This window comes from Erithacus rubecula (assembly GCF_903797595.1).
Source record: "Erithacus rubecula genome assembly, chromosome: 1".
NCBI lineage: Eukaryota > Metazoa > Chordata > Aves > Passeriformes > Muscicapidae > Erithacus > Erithacus rubecula.
Genome location: NC_136658.1, coordinates 26,980,166 through 26,988,075, shown reverse-complemented (window position 1 = coordinate 26,988,075; position 7,910 = coordinate 26,980,166).

The window sequence follows — 7,910 nt, the reverse complement described above, 5'->3', positions numbered from 1 at the left end:
GACATGATCAAAACTTTTTGGGAATCACTTTCTCTTTTCTCCTTTTTATCTCTTTTATCTCTGTCTTCTATATCTCTATTTATAGTCTGATCATTATTTCTTTTCCTTCCCTTCATCTTCCTCCACGTGAAGCAGCAGAAGTGTGGAATGCAAGGAAAGACAGAATGAAGAAATTCTGGTTGTTCTAGTCAGATAGTTCTCTGAACCTACAGTTGTCCTCTTACAGTTAAAAATTGCATTTCTCCTATCTTGCACCTAACCCTCCAATTTGGAGCCCAATTTCTAGGCTCAAGGTTTGGAGATCAATTGCCCAATCTTGCAGACTTCCTGAATGATATCAAAATTCCTGGCCAAAGTGACTTAATCTGAGGTTTTCAGAAGGCTTTTTTGATATCTTTCTGTAGATTTTAGAAAACGAGAACATCAAAAAGTTTACTTAGGTTTAACTTCCTAAAACAGTCTTGACAAAACACACTGAAATGAACTAGCTTAGAAAATAATTTCTTCATTGTCCAAACTTATCTTCTCAAGTGTAGATTTGAGCTCAGCAGAAAATTTCCCTTTACAATTAAAATTATTGTATTTCCAGTTTCACATGCATGAAGCCTTCTGAAAATACCCAGGTAGTACTATAACTGCAGAGAACATGGTGGTTTTCAAATATAGCAGTGCCTGAATGAAGCAACTGCACCATGGGGCCCAATTTTAAACTGTATTTTAGTAAGTGAATGAAAGTGAAATGAAGGAATCTCTGACAATTTCGTGATGTTTTGATGATTAAAATTCCCCTTATTTATTTACTAGAAGTTGTTTCTAACTACTTTTTTTCTCGTAATTCTGGGTTAGGGGTTTTTTTTCAAACACTTTTCTAGTTGGCTGAAATGTAAAAATGTAATAAAATTACATTGGCAAACAAAATTTTGCATAAGTTCTCAATTTCTAGAGGCAAATGTTTTGACTTACTGAGCTGACATAATGAGGAGTTGGGGCAATGTTACTGGCCCAGCATCTGACCTCTTTATCATAATGTTTTGAAAGAGAGCCACAAGGGGATTTTTTAAGTAGAAAATCTTTAAATAATTGAGAGCTGCTCAGTTATGTGCCAGTTGGGAAAATATAACATCAAAATTCAAGCAAGGATATGGAAAGTAAGAGCTGTAGCACTGCACTCCCCTAAAAGTGAAGGCCTTTAAAAAACCCAAGAATATACCTAGACAATCATGATTTGTCCTTGAGTTTTCCAGGGAAATCTAAGAATCTCTTCAGATTTAAAATACATTTAAAATCCATGCTGCCAGATTTTGAACAGTTGCATGCATGTCTTGCTGAAGAATGATGGACATCCGTGTGTCTCATGGGCAAAAAATAGGGTCAAAAGGTTTAGGAGTCTTCATTATTAGACAACACCTGTGCAAATGATTCAGCCAGAAGAATGAGCAAATTCTTTATTAATATTTTCAGATTCAAATAAACATTATCTTCATATTATTGTCCTCATAAAGTATATTTTTGGGTGATATTTAGGAATTGATCTAGCAAGACTTCCTGCTAATTAAATATAAGTGTACTGTAACTTTGATGTTTTATTGGAGATCTTCCTGGCATCTACATGAATAAAGTGGAAAGGGTTTGGTTCCCAGCCTGGCAGATCACCAACATTTCCATTGCTGCCTTTGTAAATTGCCATAGAATACTTTTTACATTCTCCAGCCTAGCTACATGTCATAATATCAGTTCCATGTTCTTTTTCAGCTTCAAGTGTAACAGGACTAGGGCATCTTCCTGTTCATTGTTAAGAGATATTTATTACAGCAGTGTGTGGTGTTTCCCACTGTAAAAACTTCTCCACTAATAGGATCTGAAGTCATCATGGGCTCTGTTCCAGGTGCTGTGTAAAACCAAGTCAGTAGGAAGCCACAGTAACTCACTGCATTGTCTGTGTTTATGTTTTCTGCACTGAGTAAAACGTGGAAAACCCCTGAACTTTCTCCAAACCATTTGGAAAAATACTTATTTTCAGTGAGGTTCTGCTTTAACTTGCCTGTGGATGTTCAGCCCAGTGTTAAACCTGCAGTCTGCTTGGCAGTGCATGGTGGGGGATCGAAAGACAAGAGAGAAAGTTAGAACAAGAGGGGTTCCAAATGGAGACAAGGAAAAGCCTTTAATTATGAGGACTGTTCAGAACTGGAAGAGATTTTGGAGGGCTTGGGCAGTTTCTTTCCTCAGAAGCTTTCAAGATAAGATTGGAGAAATCCCAAAGCAAACTCGCCAGACCTCGCAGGAGACCCTGCTTCGAGCAGGAGCATGGACAAATAACCTCCTGATGTCCCCTTCATCCTGAAGGTTTCATACCCTTAAGGTCCTGGTTCTCTCTCCTCACAGAGTCTGTGTCAAATAAAACAGATTTACCCTTGTTCTACCCAAGCTTTATATCTCCTCCTAAGCACAGGAATAAGATGGCCAGAGAGAAGGTTTTCACTTCTGTCCATGAGCTTCCCTTACAAACTGTTTTTGGGCTCATATGGCAACAAGAAAACAAAAGTTGAACTAAACTTTTCTTCTTTCAAAACTAAGTAATTTCTTCTCTTATAGCTTTATGTTCTATATCATAAAACACTAATGAAATATAGTTTTCCATAATAAAAAGCTCTAAATTTTTTCTTGTCTTCTAAATTTGCAATGCCAAAACCATGGATGAAACATCACTTGCAGAAAAGTTTAACAGTGGTTAGTGACATTTACTTTCCTTTCACTCACTTTTTAAAAACTCTCCTGTCCTTGCTAGATTTTGTTTTATTTATTGGCATGTTGAACTAGTCAAACAGGACTCTCACCATTGCTGACTATTTTCTTTTATGTGTCACAGGGTTTTTCCCAGGTCTCAAAGGTAAAATATGCATGTAGGTGGCAAATACAAACAGAGAAGGGTTACTTGTGTGCATGCCGAAATTGGCAAGTGAAGAAAATGCTCAGTGGTTACAAACAAGCAATTCCCACTTGTGTGTGAGTTGGGTGTGTGTTTGATGAGACCAAAACAAATGGAAACACACCAACCACATGTAACAGGGTGTTTTTGGAAAGACAAAGGTCCACCCCTCTTCCTACTCTTCCCCTAGCTTTCATTGCTGAGCACAACATCATATTGTATGGAATATCTTTTTGATCAGGTGTCCCAGCTGTGTCCCTGCCCAGCTCCTTGTGCACCTCCTTGCAGGTGGGGCATTGTGAGAAGAAAAGACTTTGACACTGCACAAGAACTGCTCAGTAAAAAACAGAACATCCCTGTGTTGTCAACACCACTTTAATCATAATTTTAAAACACATCACCATACAAGCTAGTGAGAAGGAAACGAGCTCTATCCCAACCCAAAGCAGCATATTAAATTAATTTTCTGCATATATTATTGTGCAGGAAGCCTAGATGACTAAAATGAAAACAGAAGATAGTGAGGAAGAAATATCCAAATTAATTGGCACAGTAACAATATGAAACAAGAGTCCAGTTCCCAAATTTTCAAACTCAGCACAGATGTCTAATAAAACAATGTGAAACCCTGGAAAACTTATTTAAAGCAAACTGCATTAAGCACCCAGCTATCCTACATGCTTCTGTATCTTGTTTGCATAGTCTTCATGCATGTCTACAGAAAATACTCTGGAAATTACCTGACCTTTTCTGTAAGTCTGAACTCTGTAGTTCTCAGAATGCTTTTGAATCTGCTATGCAACTACTGCTAAAAAAAAAAAAAGATTCTAATAATAATGTAGCATTTTGATCTACCATGAACATAAGTTCAGGAGTAAAACCCCACAGTTCCTGAGTTAAACAAAAAGCAAATATGCTTTGCATGAAATGAAGAGACCTTGGGTGTAGGTGTCTTGAAAAAATGATCATATATACACAGACCTTTAAATGGATTTCAGTGATTAGGAGTCTGCAAAGATGATAATAAAAAACTGTACTGTAAATTGGTGATCTATCTAATTTCTGACCTTCAGCAATGTCACTCTGAATAAAAACTCTATTGAAGGAGGGACATGTGGCTTTTTCCCATTGCTGTGGGAAAAAAATTATTATGCCTTTATTGTCATGGGTATCACCATTTTAGTGTATTACTATACACAGCCTGTACTACAGCAGGTGAAGTTATATCTGTCTTAATTTCAGGGTTTTAAAATTTGGATTCCTTTACTTTTTGTTATGGGCCCATGCTGACTGTACTAGTTTTCATACCTTTTGCACAGAGCTCAGGGCATGAGTGGAGGTGCTGCACAGACAAGTAAATTCTAGGCTTCTTTGAATTGTGAGGAATATCTCACAATTTTGAGATTTTTTTCTGTATTTTAGCCCCAGGAAAATATCTTTCTTTAAAGTCTCATTTTCTAACAGGCTGTGAACATTAGTCTCAGTGTTAGGTTGCAATGTAGTGCTGAGAAGGGAACTTATTTGTTGCAGAGCTGCAAAAGCAGCTTGCAAGTCTACCATATAATAAAACCAGGAAAAGTTTTGATCATCTTTTCCTGTCAGGGAGTGGCCCCAAACTAAGGAGTTTTAAAAGACAAATTGGCAGATTATCCCATACTCAAAGATATATGAAAGTATTTAGAGAAGGAGATGCTGAAGTAGTGAAGAAAGAAAATGACAGCAACAGAAAATTTCTTTCTTCCTTCCTACTGAAGAAAATCCAGATAAAGAGGCATTTAAGATATGAAGACAAATATACATCTAGAGGAAATATTGCATAGCATAGATCATCAAAATGTCTGTCAGAACCACTTATGACCAGCATCACAGACACAACTACTGTAAACTAAAGGATCTATTTAATTAGATATTAGCAATACCTTCTACCAGTCAATAGGAGACATGGTGGCTCATATGCAGGCACAATTAAATATAAAGATTTTAAATTTAGCATTCAAATATATGCCTGAATCTTTGGACTCAAATCTTTGGAAAGTGCTGGAGATGTAAGGTTTTAGAATAGAACTTCCCAAGAAGATACTGAGTTCCTGACTATATCACTTTACCCTTTTCCTTTTATTACTGATAAGTTGTGCTATGGTTCAAAAATGCCCTCACTTTTTTTTTCATATATATTTGTCTTTAAATAGGTCACCTATTGTGTATCATGAGGAGGTAGTTCTGACACTAGATCATTTGTGTTGATGTTTCAAGAGAGCACCACTATGATTTCTTTTGTAGTTTGCCAAGGCAATGCTCCTTCAGATTCTCCCAGCACGCTGTTCACCAACTATTGATACTGGAAAGTCATCTTTAAAATGCTCAAAAATCACTTTCAATGATTCTTGCTTTACTGAATGGTGTTCAACATTATACATCAAATAATCATGACAGAAAAATGTTGAACAAACACATAAATGGTAACTCCTGTTTGAAGTGAAGGAGATGTGGAAAGGCATTGGTACCATATGTGAAAAGCATTTCAAAATCTCCTTTTCTTCCCCTTCACAGAGAATAGGAGACCATTGAGGCTGATTGTGAAAAGGTGGTGGCTGAACATCTTAGCACAGCCTAAAAACCTGGACTGACTACATGTTTTCTTTCAGCAGAGGTTCCACCAGACCATGTTGAAACCATTGTGCTTTAAACCCAGGAGAGGAGCTAGGATCACCATCTGCTATTTGGTGAGCTACTCCTTCCAGCAGCCCCGCCCCAGAGAGTCAGCATTTGTTAAAGGTCAGTTCTCTAGAATGAAGATCAATACCTTGATATGTGTGTGCAGACTGCCCACAGCCAGTGCCAGCTTCTGACACAATGCTATGGAGCTGACCTCTTGCACACTGGCATTTATGATCCATTCCTGATTATTTCATACGTGGAATATCGTACAGTCTTCCCAGTGGGAGTGGGTGAGGCCCATCCCGAACACTGAGACAGAGGAGGAAGAGGCATGCCAGCATTCTCAAGCATCTCAGCAACATTTCCAGAGTATCATGTTAGAATGAGCCAGTCTCTATTGCTTTAACAGTCCAGGGCACTTTCCCCAGGAGACCAAGCAAATTATCAAGACTATAAGCTTGGAAAAAGCCCTAACTCTCATCTGAATCCATTGGATTCTGTTCCACGTCTGTCATAAAAGATAATACAAGGAAGCACCATGGACATCCATGTGCAGAAGGAGCATGAATGCAGCTGCATGTGCCTTCTACCTCCATAAAACCTGTTCTTGTCATTTTATTATCTTTCATTTCAAGTACAAAGAAATTAATCATTTGCCCTGCCATTTCCTTGGGAATTCTAGGAAGCAAGCACTTTCTCCTCAGTTTTCCACCCATGACCCAGACAGAGCAATGCATAGTGTGGTGCTGCCAAGTGGCTGTCAGAGCAGCTGGACTACACCAATGAAAGAGTGGATTAGTATGTGCTGTAGATATTGTCTCCATGGAAGCTTGAATTTAGTTTTATTTTTTTATTCAAGTTCTTAGATTAACTTAGAACTTCTCAGAGATTATAAAGAATCATTCATTTTGATACTATAGGCTGGTTGAGCTTACAGAGCAGTGATTTCTTTCCTAGTCCTGATTATTTCCAACATACAGTCTCAGTTAATTCTTTGAAACAAAAGGAGGATTTCAGCCAACCAATGCATTTGATTAATGAGCAAGAAGGTGTTCTAAGGACAAGGTTTTCATGTATGGAGAGGGTTGATGGTAGAGCGTGCTTCTTTTGGAGCAGCAGAGAGGAAACAATTTGCAATTATCAAATGAGCATAAAACAGTAGCAAGACCAGAGGGTTTTCATATGGCTCATATATAGACTTGCTTATATCTACACTAGTTTTTTGTCTTGGATTGTAGATTTCTCAGGGCAGGACACGACTCTTGCCAGAGAGTTCTCAGTGCACAGCTAAGAGCTTGATTTAAATGCTGTAGTTTCAGAGATAAAGATAACCTTATTCTTAAAATCAATAGTTAACAGCTCTAAGTACTATCCTAATCCTCTATGAACCAAGCATTTGTTGAATTGGTTCATTCCTATTTAGGAAGCTTTCAAAAAATCAACTTGAATTACAGTAATAATTTAAGAACTGGTGCAAACACCAAATTCAGTGAACTATATTCATACACTGGCACATTATAAAACTGAGCTATCTGTATCTGTTTTGTGAGTGCATTACTGAAAAAACTCTGTATATATATGTGCATTTATTGCAAGCAGCTACAGCAAGGACAGTTGCCTCTCTGTCCAACATGCATCATTCCACAAACATTAAAATACTTCTTCTCTCTAGAAGAGAGAACTGTCCTGCAGTTTTCACTGAACTCTCAATGACTTTAAGAAGCAGGGCCTTGACAATTTGTAGTTTGAACCAGGAATCAGTACTTGGAACTTTATACAAACTTTGTGTAAAGAAATACCTGAGGCAGATTGCTGTGGAACAACAGATTTAATAAAAAAGATTCAGTGTGGACCCATATATGACAATACAAACAATTTGTCAGCTAATGTCTATTACTGCTGCTAGAGAAACAAACACAAAAATTGGCTCCTGATACTTATTTTAGACACAAAGAAGCAGTCAAGATACTCCATATTTTTATTGTCAGCAAAATAGATCTCATTTAACTACAAGCAAGTGGATCAAGACATTCATTCTTATCACATTATCATAAACTTCAGTAATATAGAAGACAGTTTGAGGTTAGCACTTTCAGGGAGGGGAGGAATATGTGCTGTGAAATCATTTCAATATTGTTAGGAGGGAGAGGAAAGACACCTTGCAACTGCAAGGAGCAGCAATACTGTTTCAGAATTTTAGGATATAGCTACATCAAAAAGCACAAAACTTGAAGCAAATCTTGAAGCAGCACATTCATGCAAAATATTACAGTGAAAGTGCTTTGCCCCTATGTTACTGCAGTCACTGCTGTTGCTGAGTCAGAGC